The sequence below is a fragment of the Gorilla gorilla genome, chromosome 15 (genome assembly GCF_029281585.2).
Source record: "Gorilla gorilla gorilla isolate KB3781 chromosome 15, NHGRI_mGorGor1-v2.1_pri, whole genome shotgun sequence".
NCBI lineage: Eukaryota > Metazoa > Chordata > Mammalia > Primates > Hominidae > Gorilla > Gorilla gorilla.
In genome coordinates, this window is record NC_073239.2 from 122,921,822 (window position 1) to 122,943,444 (window position 21,623).

Genomic DNA, 21,623 nt, shown 5'->3' on the forward strand with positions numbered 1-21,623 from the left:
TGGTTGAACAGTTGCCAGCGTGGGGATGGAGTCTTAGGCTGGGAATGGTGAGAGAACCCACCTCCAGGCTTGAGGGGCCGAGAACCCATTTGTTTAGGGGTGGTTGGGCCCTGAAGGCCTGGGAGGCACCTGTGAGGGGGTGAGGTGGGGGAGTGAGGAAGAGGGTGGTCTGGTGCTGGGGGAGTGGCTCTCTGGCCTGAGGACCCTCTGCCCCCACCTGCCACAAGCACACACCAAGGAAAGCACACGAGTGTCACAGGCGTGGCGGCTGGATCCTGCAATGGGTGGCCAGGGGAGGGCCCACAGGCCAGGTCGAGTTGGTCCCCCAGCCTCTCCCCACAGCTGGCATCTCTTGGGGAACCTGTCCCCCCTCAGGGTCACTTAGCCTGGATGGTACCTCCTGTCCTGGCTGCCCTGAGCAGGGCTGGGAGCTGAGCTGGGAGCTGCAGCCCGGAGGGCAGTGGAGAGGGCACTCCGCTCATATGGCCCACGCACTGTTTAGGACGCGGCCTTTAGAGCCTGCTCAGCTCACGTGGCCCACGCACTGTTTAGGACACAGCCTTTAGAGCCTGCTCAGCTCACGTGGCCCACGCACTGTTTAGGACGCGGCCTTTAGAGCCTGCTCAGCTCACGTGGCCCACGCACTGTTTAGGACGCGGCCTTTAGAGCCTGCTCAGCTCACGTGGCCCACGCACTGTTTAGGACGCGGCCTTTAGAGCCTGCTCAGCTCACGTGGCCCACGCACTGTTTAGGACACGGCCTTTAGAGCCTGCTCAGCTCACGTGGCCCACGCACTGTTTAGGACACGGCCTTTAGAGCCTGCTCTGCTCACGTGGCCCACGCACTGTTTAGGACGCGGCCTTTAGATCCTGCTCAGCTCACGTGGCCCACGCACTGTTTAGGACATGGCCTTTAGAGCCTGCTCAGCTCACGTGGCCCATGCATTGTTCAGGACACGGCCTTTCGATACAGCTGAAGACAGTCCTTGAGCAGGAGCAGCTCCCCAGCTGAGACAGGGCCCTGGATGTCCAAGCCAGAGGGAAAGGCCTGGGGTCAGCAACAAGGGAGGGTCTGGGCCTGGAAGCAGGGCGGCAACATCTACTCCAGGCACTGAGCCTCTGGACTGTGCCGTCCTGGAGAAGGAGAAGCCAGAGGCGACCCTTGGCAGGGATGGCAGGCCTCACTGGAGGACAGGGCACTGCAGCAGGTCTCCACGCCTTCCAGGCCTATGGTGCAGCTTGGCGAGCTGGCCAGGCTCCAGGTTGGTGAGGGGCTGTCTCTGGGCTGGCTCTGGGCTGGCTTTGTCATGGGCCAGATGGCTAGAACACAGGGGTATCACTGTGAGGAATGACGCTGTCTGTCACTCCCAGGTTAGGGAGAATGCGTTGTTTCCCTTATACCCGAGGCTCTGCTTCTGATGGTCTCTGCTGTAGGAGACGTGGTTTCCACGCTTCCACTGCTGCTCCTGCCAGCCTGGGTATTCTGCTCTGGGGGGATGGCCCTTCTGGGCAAAGACACAGCAGAAAGAGTCTTGCTGCTTCATTTCCCAGGTCAGAAGCAACGCAGGAGCACACCACTGCTTCAGCTGATAATCGACAGAGTCTCCCTCCTCTAACACCCAATTCCTTCCCTAAGAGGACTGGGAGAGTGAGGAGAAGGTCTGAGGAGAATCATCTTCCCTGGCATGGAGCTTGGCATTTTGTCCCAAAGGAAACAGTGGAATTTGCTTGGGCTGAATTTTGCCCAAGTTTTTTCAGCTTTTCTCATTTTATGTGTAATACTCATATGCTATATAGAGTTGGGTTTTATCTTGGGGTCCAATTTGAAAGTCTCTTCCTTTTAATAGGCAAGTTAAGGCCATTGATTTTTGTTGTTTTCATAGATCTGTTTGGCTTCAATCTTATGTTAGTAGTTTATATTTTCTATTTTTATGCTTCCAAAAAGTTTTCCATCTTAAGTTTTCTTGTTCTTTGCTATCTTCTATGTGTAGTGGCTACCTTTATAACTTTCCAAAATATTCTTTGTTCTTCTTTGGACAATGTACTTTAGTTCTTTACTATATACGAGTATGAAATTACCTGGTTTCCTCTTCCCTTTTCCCTCCATCTCTAGCATCATGTGATTGTAATCAGTAATATTATTTTCTTAGAATTTGTTTGTACTGTCTAATATGCCCAATTTGGTTTTACTGAAGTCCTTTGGCTGAGAGTTATTTGGAGTGAGGCAGTAATTCAGAAGTGCTCTCTATCTCATATTATGTGTTTTGATCATTGTAAAATGTCCACTTTGTCAGGCAGACACCATTTCACCTCTGTTGAGGCCACATGGTCCCCCACAGTCATTTCTGTCTTAGTCTCGCAGTTAAGGACACTTAATATTTACTTTTGGTTCTTGGCCCTGGGTTCTCCAAGCACCTTCTGGTGGCTGGTGGTCTTCCTCTAGTAGTTTCATCATGAGATTATGGATTATAGAATATTTGGAACTCCTTTTCAGCAGCCTTTGTTCTTCAAGAACAGTTGGCTGTATATAGACTCTGGACTATCCACCACTTCTTTCCCCCTTAAGGACCCTACAGGTGTTGTCCTACCATTTACTGATCTTGAATGTGGCTGGTGAGAAATCTAGGACTGGTCATCATCCCCCTTATAGATGATTGTGTGTGTGTTTTTTTCTTTTTTTTTTTGGATTTAGAATTTTTTTGAATTTGTGCCCAAATTAGTTCTTTCTAAAATTAATTACCAAAAGTAATAGAACAGAAAGCATACTTAAATCTATAATTTCAAAAACTCTATCCTGAAATAAAACAAGATTGCCCACGTATTGGTAGGGTGACTGAGAACCAGAGAAAATTGGCTTAGAATGGTGGCTCCTGAGATGTCTACTAGCAAATGCACTGGACTCCATTCCTTCTTAGGGACTCGGATTATGTGGATGTCATCTCTTCTTTGCCTGTCTTCCATATCTGTCACCTCTTTTTATATATTTTATTTTACAGAATTTTTATGGGTACATAGAAGATGTATATATTTATGGGGTACATTGGATGTTTTTTTTTTTTTTTTGAGGCGGAGTCTCGCTCTGTCGCCCAGGCTGGAGTGCAGTGGCGCGATCTCGGCTCACTGCAAGCTCCGCCTCCTGGGTTCACGCCATTCACATTGGATGTTTTGATCTAGGCGTGCAATGTGAAATAATCACATCATGGAAAATGGGGTATCCATCCTCTTAAGCATTATCCTTTGTGTTACAAACAATCCAATTATACACCTTTCATTATTAAAAATATACAACTAAATTATTGACTATAGCCACCTTGGTGTGCTATCAAGTAGTAAGTCTTATTCATTCTTTCTATTTTTTTTGTACCCATTAACCATTCCCACCTTTCCCTATCCCCCCACTACCATTCTCAGCATCTGGTAACCATCCTTTTACTCTTTATGAACATGGGTGCAATTGTTTTGATTTTTAGATCTCATTAATAAGTAAGAAGATTGTAATGTTTGTCTTTCTGTGCCTGGCTTATTTCACTTCACATAATGATCTCCAGTTCCATCCATGTTGTTGCAAATGACTCAATCTCATTCCTTTTTATTATTGAATAATACTCCATTGTGTATATGCACCACATTTTCTTTATACATTCAACTGCTGATGGACGCTTAGGTTGCTTCCAAATCTTGGCTGTTGTGAACAGGGCTGCAACAAACATGGGAGTGCAGATACCTCTTCATATACTGACTTCCTTTCTTTTGTGGTATATACACAGCAGTGGGATTGCTGGATCCTATGGTAGCTTTCTTTCAGTTTTTTGAGGAACTTTCATGCTTCTCTCCACAGTGGTTGTACTAATTTACAATCCCACCAACAGTGTATTGGAAAAGTGTGGGGAAAAGTGGGCTCCCTTTTCCCCGCATCCTTGCCAGCATTTGTTATTGCCTGTCTTCTGGATATCAGCCATTTTAACTGAGGTGAGATGATAGCACATTTTAGTTTTAGTTTCGATTGTTTAGTTTTGATTGTGTTTCTCTGATAATCCATGATGTTGAGCACCTTTCCATGTCGGTTTCCCATCTGTATGTCTTATTTTAAGAAATGTCTATTCTAACATTTTTCCCATTTTTAAATCAGATTATTAGATTTTTTTTCTATAGCACTGTTTGAGCTCCTTATATATTCTGGTTTTTAATCCCTTGCCAGATGGGTATTTTTCAAATATTTTCTCCCATTCTGTGGGTAGTCTCTTCATTTTGTTGGTTGTTTCCTTTACTGTGCAGAAGCTTTTTAACTTGATGTGATCCCATTTGTCCATTTTTGCTTTGGTTGTCTGTGCTTGTGGGATATTACTCAAGAAATCTTTGCCTGGACTGATGTCTTGGAGAGTTTCCGCCAAGGTTGTCTTGCAGTGGTTTCATAGTATGAGGTCTTAGATTTAAGTCCTTAAACCATTTTGATTTGATTTTTGTATATAGTGAGAGAGAGAGAGGGGTCTAGTTTCACTGTTATGTGTATGGATATCCAGTTTTCCCCACACTATTTATTGAAGAGATATCATTATCTATTCCCCAGAGTATGTTCTTGGCAACTTTGTCAAAAATGAATTTGCTGTAGGTCTGTGGATTTATTTCTGGGTTTTAAAATTTTGTTCTGTTTGTCTCTGTGTCTGTTTTTATGCCAGTACCACGCTGTTTTGGTTACTATCTATAGCTCTGTAGTACAATTTGAAGACAGGCAATGTCGTTCCTACAGTTTTGTTCTTTTTGCTTAGGAGAGCTTTGGCTCTTCTGGGTCTTTGTGGTTCCATGTAAATTTTAGGATTTTTTTAATCTATTTCTGTGAATGATGTCATTTGTATTTTGATAAGGATTGCATTGAATCTGTAGATTGCTTTGGATAGTATGGACATTATAACAACACTGATTCTTCTAATCCATGAACGTGCAATAGTTTTCCATTTTTTGGTGTACTCTTCAATTTCTTTCATCAGTGTTTTATAGTTTTCATTATAGAAATCTTTTACCTCTTTGGTTAATTCCTAGGTGTTTATTTGTGGTTATTGTAAATAGGGTTACTTTTTAATTTCTTTTTCACATTGGTCATTGTTGGCATATAGAAATGCTACTGATTTTTGTACGTTGATTTTGTATCCTGCAGCTTTACTGAATTTGTTCATCAGTTCTAATAACTTTTTTTGGTGGAGTCTTTAGTTAGCTCTAAATAGAAGATCATACCATATGCAAATGAGGATAATTTGACTTATTCCTTTCCAATTTGGATGCCTTTTATATCTTTCTCTTGTCTGATCACTCCAGCTAGGACTTCCAGTACTATGTTGAATAACAGTGATGAAAGTGGGCATCTTTGTCATGTTCCAGATCGTAGAGGAAAGGCTCTCAGTTTTTCCTCATTTAGTATCATACTGTGGGACTGTCATATATGGCTTTATTATGTTGAGGTAAGTTTCTTTTGTACCTAGTATAGAAGAGAATTTTTATTATGAAGGAATGTTGAATTTTATCAAATGCTTTTTCAGTATCAATTAAATGATCAAATGGTTTTTGTTGTTCATTCTGTTGATATGATGTATCACATTGATTAATTTGCATATGTTGAACCATCTTTGCATCCCAAGTTAGATAAATTCCACTTGGTCATGATGAGTGAACTTTCTAATGTGTAGTTGAATTTGGTTTGCTAGTATTTTGTTGAGGATTTTTGTGTCAATATTCATCAGACATATTGGCCTGTAGTTTTCTTTTTTTGATGTGTCTTTGTCTAGTTTTGGTGTCAGGTTAATACTGGCCTCGTATAATGGGTTGTGAAGTATTCCTTCCACCTCTATTTTTTGGAATAGTTTGAGTAGGATTGGTATTAGTTCTACTTTAAATGTTTGGTAGAATTCAGCAGTGAAGCCATCGGGTCCTGGGCTTCTCTTTACTGGGAGACTTTTTATTACAGCTTTGATCTCATTACTTGTTATCAGTCTGTTCAGGTTTTGAATTTCTTCTTGGTTCAATCTTGGGAGGTTGTATGTGTCTAGGAATTTCTGCATTTCTTCTAGATTTTCCAATTTATTGGCATATAGTTGCTTATAGTAGCCACTAATGATCCTTTGAATTTCTGTGGCGTAAGTTATAATGTCACCTTTTTCGTTTCTGATTTTATTTATTTGGATCTTCTGTCTTTTTTTCTTAGTCTGGCTAAAGGTTTGTCAATTTTGTTTAACTTTTCAAGAAAACAACCTGTTGTTTTATTGATCTTTTGTATTGTTTTCTTCATTTCAATTTTACTTATTTCTGCTCTGACCTTTACTGTTTTCTTCTACTAATTTTGGGTTTGATTTCCTCTTGCTTTTCTAGTTCTTTAAGATGCATTGTTAGGTTTTTTTATTGAAGTTTTTCTTCTTTTTTAATGTAAGCATTTGTAGCTGTAAACTTCCCTCTTAGGACTGCTTTTGCTGTATCCCATAGGTTTTGGTATTTTCTGTTTCCATGATCATTCGTTCCAAGAAAAATTTCAGTTTCCTTCTTAATTGCTTCATTGACCCACTCAGCATTCATTGTTTAATTTCCATATATTTATATACTTTCCAAAATTCCTCTTGTTATTGATTTCTAGTTTTAGTCCATTGTGGTCAGAGAAGATGCTTGATATTATTTCAATGTATTTGAATATTTTAAAACTTGTTTTGTGACCCAACATATGGTCTATCCTTGAGAATGATCTATGTGCTGAGGAAAAGAATGTGTGTTCTGCAGCTGTTGGATGAAATGTTCTGTAAATATCTGTTAGATCCATTTGGTCGATAGTGCAGATTAAGTCCAATGTTTCTTTGTTGTTTTTCTGTCTGGAGGATCTGTTCAATGTTGAAAGTGGGATGTTGAAATCTCCAGCTATTAATCCATTGGAATCTATTTCTCTCTTTAGCTCTAGTAAATACTTGCTTTATATATCTGGGTGCTCCAGCATTGGGTGCATATATATTTACAATTGTTATATCCTCTTGCTGAATTGACCTGTTTATCATTAGTGACCTTGTCTCTTCTTGTAGTTTTTTTCTTGAAATCTATTTTGTCTGATATAAGTGTAGCTACTCCTGCTCTTTCTTTGGTTTCCATTGGCATGCAGTATCTTTTTCCATCCCTTTGTTTTCAGTCTATGTGTGTCTTTATAGATAAAGTGTGTTTCTTGTAGACAACAGATCAATGGGTCTTGTTTTTTCTTTAATTGATTCAGCCACTCTATGTCTTTTGATTGGAGAGTTTAGTCCATTTACATTCAATGGTATTATTGATAAGTAAGGACTTACTCCTGCCATTTTGCTATTTGCTTTTGGTCTTCTCTCTCTTCTTTCTTTTCTCCGTCTTCTTTTTAGTGAAGGTGATTTTCTCTGATGACATAATTTAGCTTCTTGCTTTTTGTTTTTTGTGTATCTGTTGTATTGCTTTTGGTTTGATGTTACCATGAGGCTTGCAAATAGTATCTTATGACTCATTATTTTAAACTGATGACAACTTAACACTGTTTGCATAAACAAACAAGTAAAAAGAAAACTAATAAAGACTCTATGCCTTAACTTCATCCCTCCACCTTTTAACTTTTTGTTATGATTTATATCTTATTGTACTATGTCTTGAAAAGTTGTAGTTATTATTTTTCATTGCTTCATCATTTAGTTTTTCTACTCAAGATAAGGCTAGCCTGACCAACATGGTGAAACACCATCTCTATTAAAATACAAAATTAGCTGGACATGGTAGCACATGCCTGTAATCCCAGCTACTTGGGAGGCTGAGGCAGGAGAATTGCTTGAACCCGGGAGGCGGAAGTTGCAGTGAGCTGAGATTGTGCCATTGCACTCCAGCCTGGGCTGGAGCAAAACTCCATCTAAAAACAAAAACAAACAAACAAACAAGCAAACAAAAGGAGTTTACACACCACAGTTACAGTGTTATAATATTCTGTGTTTTTCTGTGTACTTACTGTTACCAGTGAGTTTTGTGCCTTCAGATGATTTCTTATTGTTCACTAACATGTGTTTCTTTCTGATTGAAGTACTCCCTTTAGCATTTCTTAAAAGACAGGTCTGGTGTTCATGAAATCCCTCAACATTTGTCTGGAAACAAATTATTTCTCCTTCATGTTTGAAGGATAATTTCACCAGCTATACTGTTCGAGGATAAAAGTTTTTTCCTTCAGCACTTTAAATCCATTATGCCACTCTCTCCTGGCATATAAAGTCTTCACTGAAAAGTCTGCTGCCAGACATATTGGAGCTCCATAGTATTTTATTCATTTCTTTTCTTTTGCTGCTTTTAGGATCTTTTTAAAGTCCTTGTCATATGGGAGTCTGAGTATTGAATGCCTTGAGGTAGTCTTCTTTACATTAAATCTCCTTGGTGTACTACATCCTTCTTGCATTTGGATATTGATATCTTTTTCTAGGTTTGGGAAGTTTTCTGTTATTATCCCTTTGAATAAACTCTCCATCCCTCTTTCTCTACCTCCTCTTTAAGGCTAATAATTCTTAGATTTGGCCTTTTGAGGCTATTTTCTAGATCCTGTAGATATGCTTCATTGTTATTTATTCTTTTCTCTTTTGTCTCCTTTTATCGTGCTTTTCGAAATAGCCTGTTTTCAAGCTCACTAATTCTTTCTTCTACTTGACATATGAGACTATGAAAATACTCTGATGCATTTTTCAGTATGCCAATTGCATTTTTCAGCTCCATAATTTCTGCTTAATTCTTTTTAATTGCTTCAATCTCTGTTAAATTTATCGGATAGGATTCTGAATTCCTTCACTGTGTTATCTTGAATTTCTTTGAGTTTCCTCAACAAAGCTACTTTGAATTCTCTGAAAGGTAACATAACTCTATTTCTCCGAGACTGGTCCCTGGTGCCTTATTTAGTTCACTGGTTGAAGCCATGTTTTCCTGGATGGTGTTGCTGCTAGGAGATGTTCTTCAGTGCCTGGGCATTGAAGAGTGAGGTGTTTATTGCAGTCTGGGCTTGTTTTTTTGCAGTCTGGGCTTGTTTGTTTGCTCCTGTCCTTTGGAAGTCTTCCCACATATTCAAAAGGACTTGGGTGTTGTGATCTTAGCTATATCTGCTTTAGGGGGACTCCAAGCCCAAAAGACTCATAGAGGTACTGCTTTGATAATCTTGGCCAAGATCTAGAATAATTCTCTGCATTACCAGGCAGAGACTCTTGTTCTCGTCCCTTACTTTCTCCCAAACAAATGGAGTCTCTCTCTCTGTCTGTTCTGAGCCTCCTGGAGATGGGGGTGGAGTGACACAAGCACCCCCACTACCACTATGGACACCACCACTATGACAGTGCTGGGTCAGACCTGAAGTTAGCACAACACTGGGTCTTGCTCAAGGCCTGCTGTAACCACTCCCTGGCTACCGCCTATGTTTGTTCCAAGCTGTGGGGCTCTGCAATGAGCAGGTGGCAAAGCCAGGCAGGCATGTTCTTTCCCTTCAGGGTGGCGAGGTCCCCCAGGCCCCAGGCAGGTTCAGATCACTTGTCTTTAGTTCTGTAAAATTTTATTTCTGCTCTGTTTCGTCTCATTTATTTTTCTCCCCATGTCCTATTTGTGTCTTCCACGGGATCTGTTTTTCCTCTTGCTCTTTCTACTTGCCATGATGAAGGGTTTTAAAAAAATTTATTTTGTAACTTTGGCCAAACCATATTTTATCTCCTCCTGTTCATTTTTGATTCTCTTCTCTTGTATTTGAGCTCCATGATTTTCCTTCATAAATCCAATCCCTTCATTATTTTCTATCCATGGAGGATTACTTGGCTGAAATTCTCATCTCATCGTTTGGAAATATTGTTCTGGTGAATATTTTTTATACACTTTGCTGCCGTTTCTAAAAAGTCGATACTGTTCCAGTTCAAGTTTATTACTCATTTTCATGAATTAAGCTCTACTGGGCCTGCTCTTTGTAGCTGTTTCCATGGAGTCGGGAGAAGAGGAGCCTGTGAAGCTTTGCAGCCCAAAGGCTTTCTCGTTTTCTGCTGTGGCACAAATGCATGCAGCAGATCGACTTAGGGTGTGACTGGCTGGCCAGCGCCGTCCGCATCTCGAACTCACCTGGACACATGGACACCGGGCGTCCGCTGGCAACTCTCTTTATTCTGGCTCCTGTGCTGGTCATTGCATGTGCAGGATAAAGCTTCTGCCCTCTCAGAAGAGGTCCTCATGTTTAGAAAGTGTATTTTAGCTGTGCTGGTCATTGCATGTGCAGGATAAAACTTCTGCACTCTCAGAAGAGGTCCTCGTGTTTAGAAAGTGTATTTTAGCTGTGCTGGTCATTGCATGTGCAGGATAAAGCTTCTGCACTCTCAGAAGAGGTCCTCGTGTTTAGAAAGTGTATTTTAGCTGTGCTGGTGATTGCATGTGCAGGATAAAGCTTCTGCCCTCTCAGAAGAGGTCCTCGTGTTTAGAAAGTGTATTTTAGCTGTGCTGGTCATTGCATGTGCAGGATAAAGCTTCTGCCCTCTCAGAAGAGGTCCTTGTGTTTAGAAAGTGTATTTTAGCTGTGCTGGTCATTGCATGTGCAGGATAAAGCTTCTGCCCTCTCAGAAGAGGTCCTTGTGTTTAGAAAGCGTATTTCAGCTGCCTCTGGGCCCTCACACCCCGTCATGTATTCACTTCCTTCCATGTGACCTCTGCCCAATGTCAACTGTTTTTGGCATCTTCACATATATTTTGGATTCTGTGGGTTTTATCTGCTTTCCTAGTTTCACCAAAAAATGAAAGTTTCCATTAAAATAAAAACTGTACATTGTGATGCAGCGATCCCACTACTGGGTATTTATCCAAAGGCCGTGATGTCAGTATGTTGAAGAGACATCTGCAGCCCCATGTTTACTGCAGCACCATCCACAACAGCTAAGAAATGGAATCAACCTAAATGTCCATAGTTGATGCATGGATAAAGCAAATGAGGTCCATTGACACAATGGAATACTCTTTAGACTTTAAAAAGAATGAAACCCTGTCATTTGCAACAACATGGATGGATCTGGAGGACAGTGTGTTAACTAGAATAAGCCAGGCATAGAAAGCAAATACTGTATGATCTCATTCATCTGTGGAATCTTAAAAAGCTGAACTCATACGTAGAGGATAGAGTGGTGGTTACCAGGGCCAGGGGCCGGGGTGGGGGATGTGGTGAAAGGATGCACAGCCTGAGCTGGCAGGAGGGTGAGCTCGGGAGCTTGGCTATGCATGACGGTGACCACGGTTGACAACAATGTATTGCATTCTTAAAAAATACTACGAGAGTGGATTTTAAGCATTCTCGCCACAAAAGATGACAAGCATGTGAAGTAATGCGTGTTAAATTAGCTCGACGTTGCTGTTCCATGATGTATACATATTTTAAAGCATCATGTTGTACACAATAAATATATACGGCTTCATTTGTCAATTAAAACATGAATTAAAAAAGAAAAAATGTCTACATTTTGCTTTTTCGCAACCATGGGGAAGGCAGGGGGACCTGTTTTGTGAGGGAGGAAGGGTCAGATGTGCATGAATGCGCGTGTCTCCCGTGCCCGGGGTTGTTGTGGCTCCATCCGCTGCCTCACCCTCTCCGACCTGGTTTGTCCCCTGGAGGCAACCTGCTCGGCGCCTCTCTCTGGGCCAGCTGCATCAGTGGCTGCTGATGTAAGGACCCCAAGTCCTGGGCAGCCTTGCAGCCGACCTGGGCCTTGGCCCACTCTGCTACCTCGCTCCCTTGAGGGGTGGCTCCAGGGACCGCGCCTCAGCCACCCCCAGAGCTGCCTGCAGCAAACCTTGGTCAGCAGGCTGGGGTGACTGCCCTGCGCAGGGCCCTAGCCTCCCGGACCCCCTGAGCTCTGTGCACGCCATTGTAAAGAGTCCCTCAGCAAGCTCCCTTTGCCGTGTGCTCTCTCTCTATCTTTTCTTGCCATGTTGGGAGGCAGCAAACACTTTCTCCAGCTTTCTTTTCATCAGCTCCACGGGCCTCTGGGCTCTGCTCCTCAGCCTCACTTCCAGTGGTTGACCTAGAGCTTGGAACACGCTCCTAGCATTGCACAGCCATCCTCGTGAGAACACAGGCTGGAGTGGCCACGGTAGGCACCGAGAGACGCTGGCACCCCCGCCATGCCCCTGGTCCCCCAGCGCCCGCTCCGGGCTTCACTGTGCTGGCCGTGCCTTCCTGTCTGGCGCTTTACATCTTTATCTTCGTGTGATGAAATTTGTCTTTATTCAAAAAAACAAATTTCTTTGTCTTTTTTTTTTTTTTTTTTGAGATGGAATCTTGCTCTGTCGCCAGGCTGGAGTGCAGTGGTGTGATCTCGGCTCACTGCAACCTCCGCCTTCCGGGTTCACGCGTTTCTCCTGTCTCAGCCTCCTGAGTGGCTGGGATTACAGGCATGCACCACCATGCCTGGCTAATCTTTGTATTTTTAGTAGAGATGGGTTTTCATCATGTTGGCCAGGCTGGTCTCGAACTCCAGACCTCAGGTGATCTGCCCGCCTCGGCCTCCCAAAGGGCTGGGATTACAGGTGGGAGCCACCATGTCCGGCCTATTTGTCAATATTCTTTATTGTACATATTGAATAAATAAAATAAAAATGAACCATCTTACACATAAAAATAGACATACACATTTATGAATATGCTCAAACACCACGTAGGATTTACGCAGTGAGAGAAGCACTCAAGGGACCACATTCCCTGAGTGTGTCCGGGTGGAAAATATGCCAGCTTTGTTGGGCATAACATTCTTGAATCATATTTTCTTTCCAACAGACTTTTACAGGCATTGATAAGTTTTTGTGTTTTTCGAGAAATCCGAGGCGACACTGACTTCCCCTTCATGAGGGATTGTTGTGCATGGGGCTCATGTTACTTACACTGAGGTCTGGTAACTTTAATGAAATCCATTTGCTATGGAATGGTCTGGATTTCTGGCTGCCTCTCACTTCCTTAGTCTCGGCTAGTGGAGCGGTTGGAGCTGGAAGCCTCACCCCCACCCTGCCTGCCCCCGGGCACCCTGAGGCTGCCTTCAGTGAGGAGGTGACCCCAAGCTCAGGGCTGACCTGCACCCGGCACTCTGCGGCATGAACCCAATGCAGGAAGAAAGGAAGGAGGGAGGAGGGAGGGAACACAGGGGCGCTGGGAGCGAATGCAGACGGAAATGGCAGCGACCCGAGTGCTAGGCCGCCCTCCCTGGTTTGGGGTTGAACTGTGTGGAAACAGCTCCCTGGCTGGTGTGTAAGTGGATGGGGGAGGGCATGGAGGTCTGGGGCAGGAAGGGGTGGCAGGAAGGCAGCTCCCGGCCCTGAGGGTCTGGAGCTTATCTTCTTCCTGTGAGCTGGCAGTGGGCGGCTCCCTGGGGCTGTGCCCTGGACTGGTGGTCTGGTGGTACCCAGGCCTCCCAGGGAGAGCAGGGCAGCTGGGGCTGGAGGAGCCCTGGGGCCCAGTACCCACACCTGTGCCCAGCGCCGTCAGGGGGGACCGGGGCACGAGGCTCCTTTGCCCAGGAAGGGAAGCGAGTGAGTGAGACCTGGAGCCCCCACCCTATGGGCGGCTCCAACCCTCCTGGAGGGGGACTGGGCAGGGGGTGGGTGTGTGTGTGCAGGTGTGGGGGGATGAGGAGGGGTGGGCTCCAGCCTCTGGGAATCCTGCCAAGGGCTTGGGCACTGCAGGGTTGCTGGACCCGGGCTGCCTGGTGTGGCCAAGGTGGCTGCATCCCCAGAGCCGGGATGGAGGCGCAGTGGGGAGTGGCGCCAGGGAGATGCCCAGTGGTGGCTGCATGGAGGACCTGCCCTGCATGATGCCCCTATCTTGGGGGGCATGGGGTCCACATGAGAGGAAGGGGCACAAGCCCCCTCCTGGGGGTCTTCCTGAGACCACCTCAGTCAGGGCTCTGTGCTTGGTGACTTTCCAGAAGGTCCTCCCTGCCCAGACCCCAAAGTCTGTGTTGCCCCAGGGCAGGAAAGAAAAATCTGTGTCCTGGTCGAGGTTGGGCCCCACAGTGGTGCCCCCTAAACCTGAGTCCACTCCAAAGCACCCGCCCCTCAGCAGGCCCTGAGTGAGGGACAGAGACAGCGGTGGGGTCTTTGATCCAGGTGGACACGGGGGTGGATCCCAGTGGGAAGTCACCAGGGCCAGGGTCCTCCAGGGTATTGGGGTGTCTGTGTTCCTGGTGTCGGCTCTGGATTTGGGGTTTGTGCCTGTGCTGCCTGGGGGTGATGTTGGGAGGTGCAGATGGCCCCAGCCCCCATCCTCACCATCCAATGGGGACACCGTGGAGCTCCAGGTGCTGGGGGTCACGAGGGCGGGGAAGGTTGTATGCTCGGGCGGCTGGTACCCCCTCTGGCTGGGCCTCCAGCAGCGGCCGGGAGACAGTTTTGGACACACTTTTCTCACAGTGGTAGTAGCTCCCACTATACCCACCATGACTCGGGGCTGTTCAGAATCCACCCAGGCACCCACCATGACTCGGGGCTGCTCAGAATCCACCCAGGCGCCCTGAGCTCTGGGGCCTCCTGGGTGGGGGCTGGGCTGCTGCGCGGGGTCTCCTGTGGAGGCTCTGGCGGCTGTGGCTCACCTTAGGTGTGGGGTGAGGACTGGCAGCCCCAGCTAGCGGCACCCACAGAGCCTGAGGCCTGCACACATTCTGCCTGGGTGTGTGGGGTGGGTCCGGGCCCCTCTGGGCAGGACGGCCTCAATGGGGAGGGGGCTGGGGTTCCCGCCTGGCTCCTCCTCGGGGTAGAGGGGACCCATCTCCTGGCCCTGGCCGCTCAGGCTGCCCCTGTTTTCTCAGGAACACTGAACAGGGCAGGGCGCCCTGGAGGGGGGACATCTGTTGGCTTGAGTGTCAGGTGTGGCCTCAGATCCTAAACGTGTCCTGCCTGCTCTCTCTGCCTTCGGCTGACTTGGGATGGGGTTTCTGTCCTGGCCAGTGTCATTGTGGTAGCCGCTGCTATACCCCACTGTGACACAGACAGCTTCAGAAACCTCCTGGTTTGTTTGGGGGCCTTCCCTTGCTGGGCTCAGCGCGCCTCTTGGACTTGGCTGCCCTGGACGGGGGCGTCCCTCAACACTGGCTCTGGGGGGCCTGTCCCTCTGTCTGGTGTCTGGAATGGGGGTCCGAGACAGAGGCCAGCTGCCGCCTAGCCAGCAGGGGCCGGAGACAGGTGTTCCTCCCACGGTGGGTCCTGGTGGGCCTGGATGGAGCTGAGGTCTGTGCCTGTATTGGGGGCCCCATATCTTGCTCCTTCATGGCTCTGAGCTCCCCCTGGCAGGACTTCTTCGGGGTGCTGGGTCTGTCCTGTGTGGGAGGGGCTGCCCCCAGGCCCAGAACTGCAGTGGAGGGCTCACTGAGGGGCTTTTGGGTCTGGCCTGAGCCGCTGTGGGGATATTCCACTGTGAGAGGGTCCCCCACAGATTCTCCCACCCTGCTTCTCCTCCCAGAGCCTGGAGGGGATGGGATCCGGGGGTCCCAAAGGTGGATCCTAGACCCAGGGGAGGGGGGCCTCTTCACTGACCTCCCCTTCCTCCATTCCTCCCTCCCCGAAGCTGCCCAGTCGGCCCTCCTGCACCCCAGCCTCTGTCTGCACTGGCTCTGCCGGCTCTGGTGTAGGTGGGACTCAGGATGGTGTGGACGATGTGTGGCCAGGGTGGAGAGGAGGTGGGCGGGTCGGTGGGTGAGAGGGATGGGCTCATCCAAGATGGAGCACCCGCGGGGCCCTGAGCCCTCCCCCACACCGTCCCTGGTCCTTCCCTGCAGCCTGCCACGGTGGGAGCCCCAGGCAGGGTGGACCATACCCTCTAGGAGGCTGGCACTTCCCTGGGTTCACGAAGACGGAGCCTCCTGCCCGGTGGTGCAGCGGCCCCGCTTCCTCCCTCAGCCCTTCCTGATGGCTTCCTGGGGATTCTGGATTCCCATGGGGTGATGAGAGGAGAGCAGAGGGGAGGAGGGACAGGGCTGGGTCCTGGGTAAGGGGGTGCTGGGGTTGGGGTCCCTGGAGAGAAATTCTGGGTTCCTGGGGGCCAATCAGGCAGGCGTCCTTTCTGTCCACACCCCGAGGGTCCTGGCAGGAGCCAGGTGGGGGAACCATAAGGAGAAGGCCTGTGTCCTGTCCCCCCAAGTCCTCTAGACAGGGTGGGGGCTGAGGGGTCCTCCCCAGGGCAGGGCCAGGCAGTGACTCTGGTGTTGGGTTGTTGGTCGTCATGGGCTGACCTGGGGAGTGGGGGGTGCAGAGTAGAAAGAGGCGGACTTAGGTAGGGCATGGCACGGTCATCCCTGTGATCAGGCCATTTCCTGTCCTGGGTGCCTGCACTGAACCTCGGCAAGGACAGGGGTGGCCTCCCAGCCTACAGCCTGCCTGGGATCTGCTCTGGCACTCGAACTGGGGACAGAAGCCATCCTGGAGGTCAGCAGCCTCCTAGGACAGCAGGAGGAAACCAGGCCAGCCCCTAGCAGGGGAGGCAGTGGGGATTTTGGTAGGGTCTGCGTTGAGAGCCAGTACCCAGTAGTCACAGAGCCAGATGCCCCAGCAATATGTCCTGTCTGCAGCCGTCTGCCCACCCTGTCTTAGCCAGGGCAAGGGAGGGTACTGTGCCCCTGGCAGGCCCAGCCTTTGGCCTTCCTTGGAGGGATGAGGGCCTGGGAAGCTGAGCTGTTGGTGGCGCTGGGGAGAGGTCCCCAGGACAGGGGGATGGAGCTTAATCAAGCGGCCTGGTTGAGGTTGGGTCCTCCTGCAGGCTGGCCACTCAGTGATGGGGATCTCCGGGTGGTCCCTGCACCTAGTGCCAGGATACACACAGTGCTCTGGTCCCACTGTCTGTGCTCCCCGCCTTGTTTCCAGGGGGCTGGGTGGTTCTCCAAGCCTCAGTTTCCCCACTGTGGAGGGGATGCTGCTGGAGGGATGAGGATCATAGAGCACAGCCTGGCAGCTTCTGTGCCCGCTGCCCCTGGGGACCCGGGCTGTGGGATGGGGCAGGCTTCCCCATCAGGGCTGGGCCTGCCGGGGGCACAGCACCCTCACACACCCACACTGGGGGCTCCGTGGCTCTGTGACTCCGTGGCTCCGTGGTGCTGCCTGCACCTCTCAGGGCGGGAAGCTGCCTTTCCCTGCCAGCCTTTGATTTCTATCTCAGTCATCCCTGCCCTGGAGCACAGACCTCCCACTGAGGGAACCCTCCCCACAGAGGGCCAGAGGACAGACAGCAGCCTTGAGAGCCCCAGGAGAAGCAGGTGAGCTGGAGGCCTGGGGCTGCATGGCAGGGGCCTGTCTAGTTGGCCTGGTTGCTGCTATGGGCGGCACCACTGTGGTAATTGTAGCCATCTCCACCACGGCCTGGCACCCCCTGACAATAACCACACCTGGAACTGGAGGCAGGGCTGTCAGGAGGAGCTTCCCAGGGAACAGGGAGGGTCCAGACAGCTGTGCCAGGGGCCCCCAGGGCTAGAGAGCCTGGGGGCTGCTCAGGGACCAGACATGCACAGTGTCCCCCTGGAGAGGCCTCTGCAGACTCCTTGGCTCTGGGACAGGCCTCTGGTCAGCAGGAGGCTGGGTGCTCCCCTGGCATGTGCTCTCCTGTCCTCACTGGTGAGGTCCTGTGTGGCCCAGTGTGGGCCCAGCTCCAGCGTCCACTCCTGTCAGCCTGGCCGAGGGTCCAGGCAGAACTGGGCATGGGCTCCTTCTTAGGGGCCTCGAGGACTCTCTCTACAGCTGTACCTGGGGCTGGGGGCTCCATGAGTGATCTTTGCCAGGTGGGGACGTCAAAGACAGGCGTTTCTACATGGACAGGTGAAGGGGACTGTCTGGGCCTGGCCCTACGGAACACAGTGGCCTCTCAGAGGAGGGTGTGTGGGAGTCCTGCCTGTTGGGAGCCTGGCGGATGCTGCCCTCTTGATTCCAGCCAGGATGGGAATCCAGGCAATTGGCAGGAGGTGCTGGAATGAGGCTGGTGTCTACAGTAATTCCCGGCCCCAGGAATTGGCTTTTGGAACTGGGGCATCTGTCGGGACAGGGTCTGGTGCAGCTGGCAGTGAAGGGACCAGGGCACCTGTGGTCATGAGTGAGGTCACCTCAGAGCCCTCTGAAGCCCCTGTTTGGTGGCACACAGTGTGCAGGGCACCAGCCCATGGGCTAAGATGGCCTGGGTGTCCCTAGAGGCCGAGGGTCTGGGCACAAACCCTTGGGCCTGGCTCTTGTGCTCCTGGAGAGCTCCGAGCCGAGAAGTGTGCATAAACCCTGGGAGTCCGGTCAGTTTTTGCCACTGGTTTCATCACTGTGGGAGTTACCACCGTAGTCACACAGCAGGAGGGCCCTTCACAAAAAGCCCCTGAGTGTGGCCAGAGGCCTTTCCCACGCAGGCCCTGGTCCAGGCGTCTGGGGCCCCCATTGACAGTGGTGCTGCGTCCTGGAGATCTCAGGCCTTTCTGAATCTTCCCCGCCTGCCATCGAGGGCAGGTGGGTCTGACTCACCCTCCTGGGCTCCTGTCCCCTCCAGGAGGGGGCTGAGGTGATGTCTGGCAGGAGGGTGTGCAGGAGTCAGGCCTCCTGGAGTTTGAGCCCTGGGGCAGGTGCAAGGTTGGGATGCCTTTTAGGGGTCTGGGAAGGGCTGGGCTGTCCCCATGGGCCATTTCGTGTTCTGGGGGCCGTCCTGATCCAGACCTGGGTTCCCGCTGTGATGCTACTGAGGACTGTCCTGGAAGAGGGTGGGAGAGAAGAGAAACCCTGGAAGAGGGTTTCTCTCACTGGGGAGAGAAACAGGGATTTCTGGAAGGTTCTTTGTCTCTGACTGTGGGAGGTGAGTCCTCTGTTGGCTTCCCTGGTGAGGTCTGGAAATGAGCAGGACTCAGGACAGCCGGGCAGGATGAGCGACGCCCAGCTCCGGCTGTCCCTGGGAATGTCTTCTATCTTGGAAATGACCCAGGAGAGGCTCAGATGTCAGGGCCAGGCAGGCCAGGGACCACAGGGGCAGGGACAGTGCACAGGGCCAGCCCCGCCCTCCTGCTGCCCGTACTCTGACATGGGGGGCTCGTAGGGTTCACACATGTGGCCCAGCGTTCAGGGAGGGGCTTCCGGGACTGCTGGGTGGACAGCAGCAGATGGTGCTATGGGGCCGGCCCTGTCTCCATCTGGTTTGGCGTTGGGAGGGCAGCAGCGATGCAGACCCCTCAGAGCCAGATCTGGATGACCTGTAGGGTGACCTTGGCCATCTGTTTCATGGTCTCTGGGGCTGGTGGGCTGGAGCCCATCATGGTCACTTGTGGGCCTGTCCATTGTTCCTGCTGCCCCGTGTGTTTGGGTCATGGGCTGCACTGCTGTGGTAGCCACCATAACCATGGCGCCGTGTCCTCGATCAAAATCCTAACACAGCATGCAGCGGTCCCCCGCGGGGAGGGCTGTGGTGGGAGGCTCCCAGGCATGAGTTTTTGTTGGACTCTGTGACACTGTGGTAGTAATAACTACTATCAGCATAGTAATACCACAGTGACACAGACCTCACTTCAAACCTACTGCCAGGCCTGGGGAAACCTGGGATGTCCAGGGCTGACCTGAGGAGGCAGCAGGGCCCCTAGGGGAGGCTGTGGGCCCAGCGCTCTCAGGACTGTTGGGGAGACACTCAGGTCTGTCCCTCGCTTATGTGGACAGTGTCCGTGCCCACCTGTGTCCTGAGGCTCCACCTCAGGCTGACATCTGTCCCTACTGTCCCTACCCACCCCATGGCCATGTTCTTTCGGGTTCATAAATTGCCCCCAAATCATACAGGCATCATTCTGGGGCTTTTTATATTCCCTGGGCCACCAGGTGCCTCCACCTAGAAAGGTCAGATGTGGGAGAGTTTCCAGAGTGATTCCCCAACCCTGGATGAGCTTCTGCAGCCTCAGTGCTACTCAGGTTCCAGCAAGACGTGGAGCAGGTGCAGGTGAGGCCCGAGGCCAGGTGAGGCCCAGGTCAGGTGAAGCCCAGGCCAGGTGAGGCCTGAGGCCAGGTGAAGCCCAGGCCAGATGAGGTCCAGGTCAGGTGAGGTCCAAGTCAGGTGAGGTCCAGGCCAGATGAGGTCCAGGTCAGGTGAGGCCCAGGCCAGGTGAGGTCGAGGTCAGGGGAGGCTGAGGTGGATGTGTGAGGCTTCTGCAGTTTTCTCTGGGTGCTCACCCTGCCTGGTGTCCCTGCCCCTCCTCTCAGCACCCACTCTGTGCCTGCAAGGTGGTGGCCCGTGTGCAGGTGGTGGTGGCTGCGGAGGAGCTGGGCTCTGCCTCCCTGTGCATGGGTGTGCATCTTGGGTTCTGGCCAGGGAGTGTGGCTGAGTTGCTTCTCTCTGGAATGCACTGACTGTACCTTCCTTGGGGATATACAGCCCTGCGCTTGCTCCAAATCAGGCCCCAGGAGCTGCCAGCAGGTACCAGCCTGCCCTGCCACACAGTGTGCCTGCAACCTGTCCGGGGATGCCCAGGGAGGTGAGTGCTACCACACATCAGGCTTTTCTCTTTAAAGTCGTTTCTCTGGGGATACATCATCGATGTCTCATGTACTAAATGTATGTCTGTATCATTATGCAATTGCCTGTGTCATCGCTTATTTATCCAACCTGGGTTAATGTCTTTGCTATTATGAACAGTGCCATACTGAGAATTTTCTAAACACAGCTGTGTGCATTTTCCTCTTCTTGCGATTTAGAAGTTTAACTGCTGTTTTCAAGGTACTGTAGTGTATTCGTTCTGTGCTTGTTAGGAGACTTGCTGACCCTGTGTGTCTCAGTTCATACCCTCTTCCTTCCCCAGTAGAAGTAACCACCACTGTGTTTATGTGATCATCGTTTTCTTAATTTTCCTTGCAGTTTTTCCGGGGGAAAGTTTACCACTACTGTGTTTATGTGATCATCGTTTTCTTAATTTTCCTTGCAGTTTTTCCAGGGGAAAGTTTATCCCTTAAGAAGATAGTTCATTTTGCCTGGTGTAAATTTTATTTAGAAGAAATCACATTGAAAGTATTTTTTGGACTTTCCTCTGTTACTCCAATTACTCAGCATTGTCATGAATTCAACCGCAGAGTCGCCTGTAACCCTGAACTCTTGTCCTCGTGGCTGTCCTAGTTTGCATTGCATGAACCTGCCATCATTTATTTGCCTGTTCTCCTTCAGATGGACGTTTGCTTTGTCCAGCCCCATAGTTTGGGGCTATGACAAACAGCTGTTCTGCATATCTTTGCCCATGAGGCTCTCAGGGAGGGCTCTAGGGCTGGCATTGCCTGAGGGTTCTGCTTTGTCACAGGCAGTTCCTGCCAGTGCTTTTCAGAGTGTCTGTGCCCAGCAGCAGTGCCTGAAGGTGCCCACTGAACTTTGCCCTTGCATCAGGCACTTTCTGTGTGCTTGCTTCTGTGCTGCTCCACACTCAGGAGAATTTATTCAGATCTGTGCTGCAAATCCATCTCACTGATTCTCTCTTTAGCTGTGTCTACATCAGCTGTTAAACATCCCATGATGCAGCAGTGTGGGCACAGGGCAAAGTTTCAAATGATGACAGTGTAGGATGGGGGCTGCTCCTCCTTCCCTGTGCTCTTCCCACACTGTCCTCCTGGGCTCGCTCCCAGGCATTGATCTCGAACACCAGTTTATGG

The 21,623-nt window shown here is 49.7% G+C and overlaps 2 gene segments (V, D, J or C); both read right to left on the reverse strand.

Moving 5' to 3' along the window:
- The window catches only part of LOC101124180 (immunoglobulin gamma-1 heavy chain-like), a 411,893-nt gene that overhangs the window by 97,075 nt on the left and 293,195 nt on the right, over positions 1-21,623 (reverse strand).
- Positions 1-21,623, reverse strand: part of LOC101143562 (immunoglobulin heavy constant mu-like) — a 352,381-nt gene that overhangs the window by 12,657 nt on the left and 318,101 nt on the right.